The following is a 17,717-nucleotide window of genomic DNA, read 5'->3' as shown; positions in this document are numbered from 1 at the left end:
CATATGCGCAACAGAATTAGTGGCACCTTGAGGCAAGGTACACATCCTGACAAGCCCAATAGGAGTTCTCATGATGGTTATGTCCCTGCTTTCCAAAGCCAGCTGAAACTGATCATATCCTGAATACAAATCACCTAAAGAATAGATGGCACGTCCAGCAAATGCTTCTGCAAACTCATCCACAACTGAACCTATACCAACATTCCTGATAGTAACTCTATTTATTGGCTGCATGTCCTGAATAAATCGGAGAGTACCATTCTTCTTTGGAACCGTAAACCACCTGTTTGAGTATGGTACAGATGAAGGCTCAAGAATTCTCATCTTGATTTTCTCATTCAATAAATCAATCAGCTTTGGCAGGTGTGCTTTAGGCACTGGAATAGGTTGGAGATTCCATGGAATATGAGGAATAGTAAAGATCACCATAGGAGCAACAATATCAGGATTTACACATCCAATATCATGCGGGGAAAAAGCAAATCCCCTTCCATGTCGCTCAAGCATCTCCTGAAAGCATTGCTTCTCTATGGGTAACAAAAATTCACCATTTCCAGTTTTCAATTCAGCAAGAGTCTCTGCTGAAAATTTATGACCAATATGCTCCGGATTCCTCAAAATTGGTTGTTTAGCAGCCCTCTCTATTTGCTGATCACTGTCTGGTGGAAGCGGTACAGCTACCGGCTTCACCTTCTTATCCATAGTTTTGTATTTCGTGTCAACCCTGGCCTCATTATGCTCTTCTGCATTACTCAAATCTCGTTATAAATCAGCAATTTTGCACTCCAATGGCTGAATATCCTCAGCCCTCTACTCTATGGACTGCATAGAAAAAACCCTAAACTCTGGATGCTGAAATATTTCAGCAGTAAACTCTGTTGGCTGAAAGTTTTCAGCCCTCTCTGTCTCTGAAAGCTGATGATAACCAGCTGGAAACTCTGTTTGCTGAATTTCTTCAGCACTCAACACTCTTTGCTGAGTTACCTCAGCCTTTGACTCAATCTGTGAGACAAAATCTGCAATTTCATGAAACATGTCCAGGGACTGCACTAATACATTACTGTGACAACTCTGCATGTAAGTTTTCAGCATATCTTTCATCTCTTCCATTGTATGTGCACAAATCATACTATCATACATTCCATCTATGTGCTCATCATCCTCCAAAATTCCTACATTTTTCAAAATTTTCTCCTTCCTGCATATGTACTCCCTCGCAGCTCTAGGCAACCTTGAAAACTTCTGATAGCTCATCGAACTGTTTGCTGAGATCCCAACAAAACCAGAGGAGAAAATACCACTGCCAGGAGGCGAGAACTCCAATCTCCTCTGCTCTGTACCACCGTCGTCTCGCGAAATGGCGGTACCTAATGAAAACCCGAATCCCTCATAGTGGGCAAAGGTGCATCTCTGAGAGTATCCCTGTTTCTAACATGGTTCACACAAAGAGTCATAAACTGAACTGCTCTCATACCATCTTTACTGCGAATCCGTGCATAAGTAGATCCATCATCCATGACCTTTGTTTCCATGCGCATCTCTGTGATGAATGGCTGTCCAAGAATTATAGGATAAGAGCATGAATCATGCACAAAGAAATGAAAATCCTCCTCTACATCACCAATAGAAACCCTGACACTAGGACAGGCAGCATACAAATCACCTGCAGTGTTATTGGCGGCTCTCATATGCCACGCATGCTCTACATTCATAGGCCATCTGTTACTCTCATAAACTCCACAAACTATGAGATTAATCTCTGAACCATGATTCACCAATGCAAAATAAGGCACCTGTTTCTCTCCAATCTTTTCCATCATCTCTGTAGTTGCCCTAGCCCAATGGCTCCGCGAAAAGTGACTACATGGTATCAAGACAGGCTCATCAATTTCAGCATAATGCATAGGCTGAACCCTCTTCTCTACCTGCGGAAAAATAGAAGCATTTTCAACCATAACCTCATCCTCATCCTCATCCAACTCCCCAATAAAAACTCCCTGTGTATCAGTGGTAGGCAATGCATGTCTTTTCCTCTTCAGGACCTCCTGAAATTGATCCTGAAACTCTCTTTTCGAGATGCCCAAAACCTTAGAAATAGTGAAAGTCACCTCACTGCCAAGTATCTTGTCATTAAAGATTTTCTTCATGTCTGTAGATGTCTCAATATCGGACATCAATCTAAACCCTGGCTGCTTTCTCTCTCTAGGCTCTTGCCTCTTTTCTCTCTTTTGAGCATCTTCCATCTGTCGATCTGGCCATGGTCTTGAAGACGGTCCTGCAGTAGGTGGAGTAACAAACTCACCCCCTCTAGTCTTTTTAGATGCACTTGGATTTTCTTCATCCCTCTTACACTTCTCCTCAACAAGTACATCTGCTCCATGATACTTAGCCAAATAAGCATAAATAGAGTACCTGTCAACAGGCGAATCCCAACCTGTCTCTGATCTGATGCTAGAGCGTGCACTAGTCAAAACAATTTGTTGAATTTTCCCCTTGTTTGCAGTCTCCATAGTATAAGTCCATAGTGCTGACTGAGTCTCTGATCCCTTCTCAATCTGGACTCCATATGCAGAAGCATCACCTCTAGCTGTCACATAAGAAGTACGCACAGCCATGTCATCCACTAACTTCTTCATTCCACCTTTACCAAAGTTGGTAGCAAGTGGAGCTCCTGTCTCAGTCAACCAAATCTTACCATCTTGACCCCAATATACCAAATTCTTCCTCCTTGCATCCTGAAAAGATTCACAATCCCTGCAATGCTGATGGTCCGTACTATCCCACCAAATACATCTCCGATATCTCCTAGGTGCACTAGGAGCACTCCTAGGTGTAGTAGGAGCACTAGAAGAAGTAGTAGGTGCAGTCGAAGCAAACTGCTCTTTCAATTTTCCCACCAACTCTGCTTTAACTGACTCCAGTGTCAAATCCGTTATGCCTTTGATTATGTCATCAAGAGAGGTAGGCACCGATGGAGCGGATGGTTTTGGAGCAGAAGGTGTAGGCATCGTTTGTGGAACAGGAGGAATAGGTGGAGTGGAAACAATAGGCACTGGCATAGGCCAAGAAACTGGCTAAGGAGGAGAAGAAATAACAAGGATAGGAGCAAGCATAGGAGCAGATGATGGTGTAGGTGTCATGGAACCATTCTGTAGACGAGTCTTCCAAATCCTCCTCTTAGTCAAAGTCGAGACTGCATCCTGAGCATCCTGCCAATCCGTTTTAAGACCCATAGGCTTCGTGCGATCCTCAAGAAGCTCACCCAACTCTTCTTGAAGAGCAAGATCTGCAGCTTGCAAGAAAATCTCAACTTTTTCAGCATCCAATGCTCTTTGTTCAATGGCATCAAGCTGACTATACCTCTCTTCAAATTCTCGAATCAACTCCGAAGCAGCTAGACCTTTGTTTGGCATGTAGACCACTCTCGGAATGACGGTCGAGTAGCCATACCAAATTCCTCAAGGAAATATTCTTCTTTCAGGGCCTTGTTAAAATCTTGCCAACGTGTATTTTGAATAAAAAGATCAGTCACTTTTGCCCTCAAAGCGGGTGTGACAAGACGAAGGAAGTACTTACTCATAAGTCCAGCTGGAACTCCAAAAAACCTCATCTTGATCTCATATGTCTTCAAATAGGCTGAAACATTACAGCCATCAAATAGCTTCTTCTCATTCTCAACTGCTTCAATAGCCTTAGTCGCGTTGTTTGCATTCTCCTGGTCCGAATAGAGTTGCCTTTACTGAGACAACTGTTGTTGATGCAATTGTTGCTGCTGCTGCATATACAATTGTGTCTACTGATTTTGGAGCTGCATATACATGGACATATTCTGCAAAATCTTCTTTAGATCCTATGTTGAAGTACTTGACACAGCACTCATTGATGGAGCTGAAGTAGAGGACACAGCTGGAATTATAGAAGAAGCTAAAATAGAGGCTGAAGTATCTCCCATCTTGAAATTTCTACGACGCTTTCACGTCGGGTTCACCAAAGATGTTGAAGGGTTTCGAAAGCAATGTCGCGACTTCAGAAGTCCTTGATAAATTTCAGGATAGAAGATCAATCAAGCGAGACATTTACAACCCTATTCAACATCAACAGCTTCAGCTTCATAAACGAAACAAATTTGATTTATAAACTGGCTACTTAAAAATTGAAGTCCTTCACGTCCCTTTGATATGTCCTCAACTTTCTCTACAGTCTCCTTTGGTACAATTCTTTTCAAATAACTGAATGCATAAGTCGGGGTGTGAAATGGTAGAAAATTTCAATCAATGTTTTAACTCATAGGTCACAATGTTTGATCATCTTCATAAGTACAACCTACCACTCCCTCTCTAAATAAATCTACTGAACCAAAACAAGAGTGCAAGCCACTAGTCACATATTTGAACAATGGACACGAGAGGAGAAAGCCCTCATGCATAGTGCCAGAATTGGGAAGTCCTGGCAGGTCTTCATGAGCCAAGATTGTAAGAAAATTAATGAATCTGCATATTGATCTTCTACATAGACCTCTTTCATAAACCTGAACTTTATGTATGAGGAATAAATCTCAAGTTTTTGTCACAAAAGGAGTTTAGCAGGGAACTAGTAGCCATAGTTTTAAATGAGTTACATGCAAACTGCATTTGACGAGGTTCAGGCATCCAATTTTGGTTGCTCAGTTACATTCGATTGCTCTACTACTAAGGCATTTTCCTGTCATCTCAATAATAGCTTTCCCTGCATCCTAATGGCTTCTGAAAGATACAAAACCATCCGACATACACAATAGTACACAAAGGATTATTTTCAGGTACATCTTTAGAAGCTGGTTCTGTCTCCTGTTGCATTCCATTAGTTCTAGAAACTGTATTTGATAGTAAGGAGGGAACATCAACATCCAAATTCATAGAACTGTTTGCAGCTATGGCCTGATTGCATTATGCAAGGATTCTTAATGCTCCTGTTTGCACCATGAAGGATTCTGCAACCTTATGTACAGATGGAGGTCGAATAGAGTAGGAAATTCAGGGCCTCTGATGTGAATTCTCAATTTGGATCTCAGAAGAGGATGATGGAAATGTGTAAGAGATGCAACTAAGGCAGCCTGGTAAATACTGGAGTATAGTGTGCTACAGGAGATTGAATATGCTCTGCTATTGTGCTAATAAAGCCTCCTTTATCCTCCTTGCTCTAGGCACGATGGGATCCATTGTTACGAGAGGAATAATGTAAGCCTTTATCCTTCTTGCTTTTCCTGCTGTCTGTGTCTGACCCGGGAATCATGGCGTAGCATTTCAGAATGGTCGTTGGCTACATGTATCCCGTTTATGAGTGCTTAAAGTCCATTGAGAACAACAAATCAAATGTCAGACTGCTCTGATTCTGGTGCGGGTACTGGTATGTTGTATTGCTGCTATTTCACGGTTCATAATTCAATGTTCTGATTGTTGCTTTCATCTAAGGCTTTTGCTCTCCCTTGATTCCACCTGTGAACTCAGCAAATGATTGTCACCTATCAGTGAAACACGATGATGTCCCTCCTCCATCGTTTCCCAGTATCATGCTTCCTATAATAAACTGAAGGAAAGCCCTCAAATCCTTATGCTGAGTAAACTCCGACCAAGCATCAATGTTCTGGCAAAGTTTCCCTGGTGAATAAAAAAACACTACAAACTGTATGATTGTTCCCTCCGATCCTTCTTTTTCGTCTTCACAATCAAGTTCTTTTCAGAATTAAAGATCTCCCTCCCTCTACATCTGCACTTGAGGAACTTAACTATCCTCTGCATCCGAGCTCTTTCCCCCTTTTCCTCAGCTCACTACTCAGAAAAAAACCTTCCCCCCAAAGCGCGGGCTCCCCAAATTCCCGTAAAGCTCTCTAATTTTGTCTTTTTCCGTTGCTGAGATTGCCACAATAGCCGTCCGAAAAGCTGCAACTTGCCAAGCCAAAATCCCTAGTAGGTCCACCATAGCAACATAGTACTTCACAGTAGGAATAATGCCATACACCCCAGTCATGGACTCAAATAGCTGAATTCCCTTGTCAACAAGACCAGCACGACTACAAGCAGAAAAAACTAAGAGAAATGCCAATCCATTTGGAGCAATACTTATGAGAGTATTAGAAACAAATTCATGTGAAGCAAATTCCTTTGTTTCAGCATCATCATGTAGTGCCCATGCTATTTGGAACAGCCATATGGAGCTTGTAATCGAAACCTATGCCACCATCTGCAACTCAGATGGAAAAGACTGACATTCCACTCACATCTTCTCCAACTGTTATAGCATTAGGATAAAGGGCATGAATCATGTCATTGGAAAGCATCCAATAATTGACTGCATCCATATCAGTTGCTAGCCCAAAATACTGTCATATCCCCCATGTCAACATAGCCAAGGATAAGGGAACTCCAAGAATACTCATTACGTTGTGGCATGCAGTTAAACGTGTGCTGAATATCAAGTAAGCTCCCACATTTGGCATACATATCCACCAATGTACTTCGATTTTCATCTCTTGGAAATAGTTTAGTACTTCCTCACAAAGCCCATAATCGGCATATCTTGAAATAAATATAGCCCATGAGATTGCATCTCGAGTTACCAATCTACCAAAAACTCCATGTTCTTCTACAAGCATATCACATTTAGCATACATGTCAACTAGAGCATTGTTGATTAATTCCTCTTGCTCCAAACCCTCTTCACTATATTTCCCGCATAGAATGAAAGAGCAAACATAACAACTAAGTATGTACAAATTATCAAATCACACACACAACATTTGTCAAGATTTTTGGAGAGAAGGAAGGAGTCTCACTTGTAGTTTTCTTGCTTGCACAATGGGGGAATACACACAGAGGTGGAGGCTGAAAACAGTTTTCCTCTTCTTAGTTGTGTAAGCCAAAAAAACTCTCATACAAAGAAATAGAGGAACCCTATATATGGGTCTCAAACCAAAGACAACTAACTAAGGTGGCATACTAATTGAGCCACGAACTAGAGTACATAAGGATAGCTGTCATCTAGCTATTATTCATGGGCGGTGTACCAACCGCATCTGCAACTGACAAGTCGGTGACATAAATACACAACGGTCACCCTGGCGTATCACGAGTGGAGCTCGATATCTCAACAACTTTTGGGTGGTTTTCACACCTCGAATGCGCAGCAATATGACATTGTGAGTGAGAGAGGTACTCACTTTCTCAACAAGATTATGGAAGAGTCAACACAGCTGTACAAGATTCGCCACTGTAACTCCACACCCTATTACCCCAGAGCCAAAGGCCAAGTCAAAGTTACCAATTGTATCCTTTATTCAATTCTAACAATAATGATTTCTGCACATCGTCATGATTGGGATGATCAACTTACAAAGGCCCTCCAGGCCTACACAACCTCCCATAAGGCTACTACAGAACAAACCCCTTTCTAGTTGGTACATGGAATAGAAGCCATCTTTCTTGTTGAACTTGAGGTACCCTCTTTATGTGTGGCTATTAAAGAGAACTTGGGAGATGACGAGTCCCTAGAATGCATCCCTTGCACCTGGAATGTCTAGATGAGACTCGCAGGATGGCCCTACAATGCATGGAAGCCATGCAAGCTCATAGAAAGGCCTATCATGATAGCTTTATCAAGCAGGAGTTCAAATAAGGTGACTTAGTCCTAGCCTATGTTTTGCGATTTGGCAAGTTTCTAGGAAAGCTTCAACACCAATAGATGGGCCCTTATAAGGTACTTTACGTCAACCCTAATGGCTCTATACAATTCCAGACAATTAATGCTTTGGATTATCCCTTCTGATTAATGGCTATCACCTCAAGATGCATTACCCTCCCTGGGGATCCTAAGAATCACTACCCAAAGCTCTTTCATTCCTTACCTAATACTCTTGATAACCCTCTTGTTGATCATGATGATGTTGCTTCATTCGATTAGCCCCTTACAACCACCTTCCCTCCCCTCCTTGGTTTCCTTTCCATCTGATGCATCAGAGATGGTGAGGATGGTTCTAATACATGGCATTCCTACCATTCTCCTCTTCTAACAGAAAGAAAAACATAAAAATAAAAAAAATAAATATATATCAATCACGGGAGAAAAGGACATTGGTCCCTATCATGCCGACCTATTCTTCAAGACAAGGTGGAAAAACCATCAAGAGTAGGACAAAAGAAAAGAAAATAAAAGAAAAAGAAAAAAACAAAATTTACTATCATAACAGATCTCATTTCCAAGAAAAGGTGGGACACACCCTTGGATGGGAAGCCGACTTTGGAAAAGGTGGTAATGTTAGAAGAGAGAGAATCAGAGAGAAGGGTTGGAGCAACTGAAAAAATTCGTATGCTCTCACTCTACATTTTCTTCATATTCCATGATTCATATAACTAAGGTGAATACAACACTCTAAGGTCTAGGGTTTGTAATACCATTCACACCAAGTACAGACCGACTTATTTAATGTCTGCATGTGGTATAGTTGGACAAGATAAGTGTCAGGTACACACAACCTAAGATAGTAAAGCTGAGCTTGAAGTCTTAACACTCCCCCTCAAGCTCAAGAGAACATCTGTACACTAAGCAGCTATCTAAAAACACTGAGCTTATCTTTACCCAAAGACTTGGTAAAGATATTTGCAACGTGCTCATTCGTCTTTACATGCATAAGGTCTACTTTCCCTACAAGAACCTTCTATCTAATAAAATGGTAGTGTACCTCAATGTGTTTAGTCCTAGCATGATACACTAGATTTGTTGCCAATAGTATAGTACTAAGATTGTCACATATAAAGGTCACTAGAGCATGCACCTCTATGTCCAAATCAGCCATAAGCTTGGGCAGCCATGCAATCTCACATGCTGCCAATGGAGCACCCTTGTACTCTGCCTCAGTGCTAGACAATGCAACCGTTGGTTACTTCTTGCTGCTCCAGCTAATCATTCCACTTTCAAATCCAAAGTCATAACCACTTCTAGGTCTATGATCATATGAGCATCATGCCCAATCCGTATCTGTGTAACCAATGTGTTCCAGGACCTTATCCGTCTTATAGAACAACCCATGATCTACATTGGACTTCACATACCACATAATCCGTCTAACAACATCCAGGTGTGGCTTCATGGGCTTCTGCATGAACTGAATTATGAGCCCAACTGCATAACTCAAATCAAGCCTTGTGATAGTTAAGTAGATCAAGCTTCCAACCATCTACTTGTACATAGTCACATCATCAATTTCAGCTGGAGTTCTAATGTCCAACTTGACTTTCTGATCAAGATATGTATCCAATGGTTTACATTCAGTCATGCCATATTTCTTCAGGATTTCCATGGTATAGTATTTCTGCATCAACCATAAACCATTTTTAGCCGTGATCACCTCAATACCCAAGAAATACTTTTGTTCATCTAAGTCTTTCATCTCAAAATCACATTTCAGCATCTGCCTAATATGTTGTATCCCAAAGTCATCATTACCTATGATTATCAAATCATCAACATAGATAACCAACACTACCAATTGTCTTTTTCGTAAACAAACTATGATCAGCCCTACCAATAGTAAATCCCAAACTTTGCAAGTAACTACTAATTCTTGCATGCCAAGCTCTCAGAGCTTGCTTTAGCCCATATAATGCTTTTTTCAGTTTGCATACATAATGCTGAAAATCAGGGTTTATATACCTCAAGCTGATCCATATAAACATCCTCTTCCAAGTCACCATTGAGAAAAACATTTTCCACATCCATCTGTTGCAATTTCCATCCTTTAGCAGCAGCCAATTCGATCATTGTTCGTATGGCTAACATCTTGGAAATAGGGCTGAATGTTTCCTCATAGTATAACCCATACTGCTGAGTATATCCTTTAGTAACTACCCTAGCTTTATACCTCTCTAAATTGCCATCTGACTTACATTTAATTTTGTAGACCCATTTGTAGCCAATGGTCTTCTTTCCTTATAGCAATGGCACAAGATCCCAAGTACTATTTTCAGCCAAAGAATTTATCTCCTCATCCATAATTGTGCACCAATTTTTATCCATCACTGCTTCAGCAAATGTAGTAGGCTCTTTGACCTCTATCACCTTTGTCATATAAGAAAAATTTTTTGTAAAGTAACCACTATAAGTTAGCCTATCCATAGGGTACATGACTCTCTATGATTGTCTAAGCTGTGGTGCACTACTTGATTCCCCTCTCTCATGAGGCAGAATGTATATGTTCTTCCTAATACTAGGCATATACACTATTGGAATACCAAGCTCACTGTCTAGGCTATCAGTTGAGTCATAATCTGAAGTCATCCTGCTTGGTGTCATCATACTAGATGTATCATCAATGACTTTTTCTTTTTCTTTGTTGTCCATCACATCATATCACCCCCTTAATGACGTAATGGTGTCAGTGGTGGATGGAGCTCCTTAATGTCCTTGTGCATGGAGAAACAGTCATACCACTAGGGCCTCTCAATGCAATACTTTGCTGTAAATCAACTGTAGATATATGTGTAGAAGGCATATTTGATGGCAGTGCAACCGTTGATGCATAGCAAGAGGCCATCTCATCCAAGATGACATCTTTGCTCACTAATGTATCTCGAGTAGAGGGATCATCACAATTGTAAGCCTTCTTCTCATGCGAATATCAAATAAAGGCACACTTATGTGCTTTCACATCTAGCTTTTTTCTTTTCTCATCAGATATGTGCACATAAGAAAGACATCCAAATACTTTCATGTGGCTGACATTAGGTTTGTAGCCATACAACTTCTCAAATCATGTCATCTCTTGAATACCTGCAGTGGGAGTCATGTTCAAGATATACATGGCTATCATAATAGCCTCAGCCCAATAATAGAGCAGCATATTGTTCTCATTCATCATTGCCCAAGCAGCTTCCATCAATACCATGTTCTTTCGTTCAGCTACCCCATTATGCTGTGGAGTGTAGCTGCATGTAAGCTGCCTACGTATGCCATTTTCATCCAAAAAACTCATTTGACACATACTCCCCACCACTGCCAGATCTCAAGCAAGAGATGTAACAATCAAATTTCTTTTCAACCTACTTTTTAAACTGCTAAAAAATAGTAAACACCTCGTCCTTTATTTTCAACAGTCTATCCCCAGATGCATCTTCTGTCTAACTGCATGATGCATAATGTTCATGTTGTTTGCCTCTTTGATTGCCCTACTTCTTCCAGTAGTCCTTGGAAATATGACCATACTCTCCACAGTAGTGACAATCATTATCCTTATTAGGATTGTCAGATGGATGCTCCTGCTACCAGGAGCCTCTTCCTCTAGGGATAGATCTCCCCCTACCTCTGGAATTTCCACCTTCTCTTACATTTGAACCCTATTGGTTATTATGACCATAGGATACATTTTGTTGACCTCTTCTATTAGGACCATAACCTCTACCATGGTTTCCAGGGTCGCGTTCATTCGAATAAAATATAGCATTCTTGTTCTTGGAGCTGCTAGAGCCTATAGCCAATCCAAGCTTAACCTCTTCATGAATAAGCAATGCAACCAACTCATTGAAATCTAGAATTTCAGCCCGCACAGAGATGGAAGTATCAAATGACTTATATTCAGATCCCAAATCATTTAATTTCATTGCAACCATGTCTTCATCCTCAACGTGTGTGCCAATGGATGCCAGCTGATCTGCAATAGTCTTAATCTCTGTGACATAATCATGTATAGGTCTGCCTTTTCTCTCCATGTTGTTGAATTTCTACTTCAATTGTTTCTTCTTGGTACTAGTAGTTGTGCCATAGTACCTGATCAATATGTTCCATGCATCTAGTGGTGACTTATAGTTCATGATTTGCATTACCATAGCATCTGAGATACACAAAGATAACTAGTGTAGCACCCTACGAGCTCTTTCCATAGGATTCCTCTTTGGAATTTCACGTTCAACTTCAACACATGCCACCAAGTCCCAATATCCTTTTCCTATTAGGAAATTCTCCATGAAAAACTTCTATATGGCATAATTATTGCTATCAAGCTTTTCCCCCACTATCTGGGTTATATTGTCAGTTTTGTTTGCATTTACCATGTTACAAACAATGCCTGACTACTTGCAAGCCAATAAGTCTAACTGACTAAATGCAATCTTTGACTATTTATGACAATTTTCTACAACAAATTCACTGCCAAAACCAGATTATTTCAGCCCCTTAACATCTCAAAACATCCAATACATATGGTATAACCCGTAGGTATATTAGTCAATGGATAAATCATGTAGGTGTTTTAACTCTGTGTCTCATACAACCTTACTATCAAAGTATATACATGTAGTCTAAAATCTATAAATTGTCAGACCAGTAGCTCATTCACAGCTAAAAATGATATGTATATATGTCATACATGCTCCAAGACCTCACAGACATCTGCTGCTACATATAGTCCAAATATGACCATATAAACAAAAATCAGTGCATAATCAGTAAGTACAATTACAAAACTCCTATTCACCAATTGCAGTAAACAAATATTTAGCAAAGCAAGGTTTATCCAGATCCAAAATGTCTTCAAATCATTGCACAAGTGGCCATGAGGACCTAGTTAACAAGATGTGAGGAACTCGGTTGCCCTCCTGTAATCATCAACAGAGTGTGAGACATAGGGGGCTGTGAGTGATTGATTTTCCTCTCATTCAACTGAGAGATGGGGATTGAGGGATGTTGCGACACTTGGAGATAGGTACGTTCTCGTTTCCCTATGTGCACATGGGAAAGGCCTCCTCTACCATCACTCTACACCTCATTCCCTTTGGCACATTTCACAATAAGGCTCCTTGGCCTTTCTTCTTGCACCTATGCCAAATGGGTTGGGACGCATGGATGCAGTATCAAATATGCACATTGGCATACTTCCTTTGAACCATTCCCTTTGTTGATTTCGAAAGATGATGTGAGCTATGGGTCTCTCTCATTATTTTTCGAGTGACCTGTGCCATGGGGTAAGCAACTGATCTATCATTTTCACATGAGTGACCGTCAAGATTCAGTGTTGTATACCTCTCCATCAACAACCTAACCAACGTTTCAACAATAAAGCTACATCCATGGGTGCTGCAACATGGTCCCTGCCATGTTGGACGAGTTCGACATGGCAAGCCTTGGTACCTCAAGCCAACGACTAAGATCCTTCATGCAACAACGTGAGTATTTCCCTCAATCATTTGCAAATGGAGCCAAGTTTTTCTGACCCTACCCCTGTTGATTTCAAGAGTCAATCATGTTTTAAGTATGGGGACGTACGTGCATGGGTTATGATCTTGTGTTAGACCCCTATTGCCTCGACAATGCAATCTATTAAGGTCTTAAGCGTGGGGATGTATCCCTATGCATCTGTGCATTGCATATCCCTCATGGACACATCCCTATGGGACTATTTGAGTATACCATGTCCTAGTCCTGCCCTCATGGGGTCCCTTCCCCACCCATCCTCTTTTCAATGTGTCTTGGGGTTTTCCTTGTCTCTTTGCCATTTTTATTTGTTTTACAACTTTTCCATGTGAATGCATCATACGTTCATCAAACTTCCAATATGACCTTACATCCCTGTTTGTCCCTTCAAACTAGCTACGTTACCTCTTTATAACCCCCTGTTGCAAGCCAGGAATCATGACTTATTAATTTTTGAAGAATTTTCTACCCATTTAATGTGTTTCCATGCGAACGTGCCTTTTTTGCTTCGGAACAATGATTTGATGTGATCACCCTAACCTAACATTCCATGTACATTTTTTCTTTTTACTGCGCATCATTCTGATGCATGATTTATTCATTATTAATTTTTCCATCTTGTCGAAAATTCTCAAGTGCATTTTTGCCCATTTTTCCATGTGAACTTACCTTAATCACCTCCAAATTTAATTTTGATTGCAACGAACGACCTTGTTCCACACACTTTCCTTGTCATTTTTCCTTTTCGTTGCCCTCCATTATTCTGATACACAGTTTTTTCAGTATTAATTTTTGACTCTGTGTTTATTGCTTTTTTGCCATTTTTTGCATGAGAATGCCCTCTACTGTCGTTGGCACCGCATTTGGCCTCCCCTATCATGCTTACATCTTTATGCAAACTTTTTTTGTGTTTACCTCATCAAGTTTTGATCGTCGGATCTTTTTTTATTAATTTTTCTTTCCAGTTTTGAGTGTGTTTTTATGGTTTTTTCTATGTGAATGCATCCTATCCATGATAAACAGTGTTCTCATTTCACAGGACTGTCCGGCACGTTATTCTACACACCATTCCTTCTTTTTGCATTTCATTCCAATAGCTTGATTTTTTGAAATTAATTTTCTATGATTTTATAACGTTCTAAAATTACTCATGATTGTGCACACATTCCCACTTCTGATTTTTCAGGTGTGTCAATGTGTCCCTTGCACCATCCTCCCCCCCTTGCATGTTTTCGTGCGTCCTCTCAATCCCTGAAACACAAAATTTTTTTACCCTCGCCCTGCGTACACGTGGCATGGGTCAAGGGCGTCCACTATCATCTCATTCTAAATTTAAAAAACACACACATAAGAAAAACCAACCAACCAAAAAAGACAAACAAATATTAAAAAAAACAACAAAGCAAAACAACTCATAATAATATTTTTATTAAAAAAACAACTTACCCCCCCTAGACCCTTCCCTCCCCCTATTTCCACCCTCTTCTAGCTCCCCCCTTCTTTTCCTCACCCCCCCCCATCCCCTCATGCCCCCCCTTCCCTTGTGCCCCTTCATGTGATAAACCTGCACTCATTACGCACTCAACACGGTACAGAAAGGTAATAGGATATATGAGCTCAAGGTATACTCTTGTATTATTCAATCCAAAAAGTGGGACAACATAGACACATCCCAGGACTACACCCTCGTGATGCCACACATAAGAGGGTTCACCACTGGGTATAGGGAATCACACGTAGAGTGGAAACAAGGCAGGGCTTTGAGTCACTACTACTCCCTATATAGGTGCAATCGATAGCAACAACATGGTATATCTATAAAGCCCTTACACTCACGCCCACTTACTGGATCGCTGACCTCAGCAATCTAAGGGTAGCGTTTGTTATTTGACTCATTCGAGGTCTTAACACAGCTTTTCCTAGCAAGTTGGTCAGTGTCTGTCGGTCTAAGGGGACCGTGGGGTCACCGTTGGAATGGAGCATTGGTACTTGACGTCCCCATTGGTTGTCAGGATAGAACCTGCGCAAAAGACGAGCATGAAACGCATTATGAACATAAACACTGTCTGGTAAGTCCAACTTGTAGGTGACTTCGTTCACACTTGAGTGATTCGGTGGGGTCCATAGAAGCGGTGATTGAACTTGGGGGTCATGTTTTTGGGAAGTGACATATTCTTAGAGCTCACTAGGACCATGTCTCCTTTGGCGAATAGTACAACCTTTCTCTTCTTGTTTGCTTGCTCTGTCATGGTTATCTTGCTCTGCTCGAGGCTTTGCTTAACTGCTGCATTGCGATCTCTCCATTTCTTCAAGAATTCTTCTGCATCTTGATCCTCTGCTTTGGCCACTCCGGATGCTAAGGCCAGTGGGATAATGACTTCTTTTCCTATGGCTAACTCAAAGGGAGTGTACCCCGTTGCAGAGTGGATGGAGCTATTATAGTGGAATTCCAAGACATCAAGGTACAAGGCCCAATCTTTCTGGTCCACTCGGGCATAGCTGTGGAGATAATCTTCGATGCCTTGGTTGACTCGTTCTGTCTCTGGGTGGAAGGATGATGAGAATCTCAGTTGTGTTTCCAGGGTCTTGAAAAGTTCCTTCCACATGTCGCTCATGAATCTTCCATCTCTATCTGATACAATGGCCAATGGTAAGCTATGCAATTTGAATACATGTGTGAAGAAGAGGCGTGCTACCTCTTTGGCATTCAGTGGTGGTTTGGCTGGGATGAAGTGAGCCTGCTTGGAGAAATAGTCCACCACTATAAAGATGCTTGTGTACCCATGGGACTCAGGTAGCTCCACAATGAAGTCCATGCTGATGACATCCCATGGGCACTTGGGTACTGGTAATGGTTGTAGTAGTCCTACTGGTCTTGATCTTGGTGCTTTGACCATTTGGCAAGTGGGGCAAGTTTTGATGTAGTCTATCACTTCTTCCTTCATATTCGGCCAAAAGAACTGCTTCCTAAGGGCCTCCAAGGTTTTGCTTTGCCCTTTGTGGCCTCCAATCTTGCCGTCGTGTATCTCATGCAGGATGAGTTTCTTTAACTCCACATTGTTGGGGATATACAATCTCTTGCCTAAAAATAGAATACCCTCCTCTAAGGTGTACATTCCAAGTGGTTTCTTCTCTGCTTCCACATCTTTGATTATCTTGTGCCTTTCTTGATCTTGTTCTAGGGCCTCTTTGACAAGTTCTATGAAGTTGATGCTGACCACACTAACAGCTTTCAGGTCAGCTTTCCGGCTCAAGGCATCTGCTGTCTTGTTAGTAGAGCCGGGCTTGTGCTTTAATCTCCAGGTTGAATTCGGCTAGGAAGTCTAGCCAGCGGTATTTGTTTTTTATGGTGATTTTGTTAAGAGCCCTATAATCTACACAGAGTCTAAGTCCCCCATCCTTCTGTAATATTCCGCTTCGCTTAACTCATGTGTGAACTGCCTCAAATGAAAAACGAATTGGATAAATGAAATTTTTTTAATTATTTCCCCCTTATGCCCCCAGCCGACTGACGAGCTGGAGGGGGAGGGGAATAGAAGGATTGAGTAAGCTCCTTGGTGGAGCTTGGAGCGTGGGGGGGAGTATGCATGATGACACGCAGGGGAGGGAGGATCCCCCTCCCCTCCCCTATTTAAATCAGGGTCGACACACTGAAGGAGTGGGCTGGAAGATCAAGAGGGAAGCTGCCATGATTGCGTGAGGGTGGTTGTGAAGAGGGGAGAGCCAGGAAACGACCGAGGGAAGTAAGGGAGGGCTACCAAATACCCTGTGTTGCTGCCATGACGAAAGGAGGGAGGGAGTGCCGCCATAACGTCGCAGAGAGAGAGGGCCTGAACGAGGGAGAAGCCGACGGACATAGGCGCGCATGTTGGTGAGGAGCCGCCACGAATTCTTGCCACCTGGGCATAGCCGTCTACGAGCGGCCCTGAAACCCCCCCAGCTCACGTGGCATGAAGCCTTAGAAGCTTCCGAGGGGGGAAGCTTCTAAGGGGCCTCCTAAGCCCCCTTTCACCCCCCTTCTTATGCCCTTTTTAAAACCTTTTTTTTTTCCCCTCCCCCGTGTTAACCCTTAAGCCCCCTTTCCCCCCTTTAAGCCCTTCCTTGGCCTTGGGAACCAACACACCCCCCCCCCTCCGGGTTTCAAAAAGCCCCTTAGCCCTTCCCATTGTTCTTGGAACCACACCCCCGGCCCCTAGGATTTTAAATTCCCTTTTCCCCTTAAGCCCCTCCCTTCACTTTGGGAACCTACCCCCCCCCCCCCCCCCCCCCCGTGTTTTATTCCCCTAAACCTTATCACCCCTTTATAACCCTTTTTCAACCCCCCCTCATAACTCTTTTCTTTTTTTTCCCACTACTCCCTAAGCTTTCCTCTTAATCCCCCGTATCCTCCTTATTATTTTTCCCCCCCTAAACCTAAAAATCCAAATCATCATCATGGCCTCGGATGATATCCCGTAAGGGAAAAGTAGCCGTGAGATAAAAGATAGGGAGGGAAAGTAGAG

The sequence above is a fragment of the Lygodium microphyllum genome, chromosome 27, assembly GCF_053477565.2.
Source record: "Lygodium microphyllum isolate KBCC chromosome 27, Lygodium_microphyllum_v1.1.10, whole genome shotgun sequence".
Taxonomy (NCBI): domain Eukaryota; kingdom Viridiplantae; phylum Streptophyta; class Polypodiopsida; order Schizaeales; family Lygodiaceae; genus Lygodium; species Lygodium microphyllum.
This window is presented reverse-complemented; position numbering follows the sequence as displayed.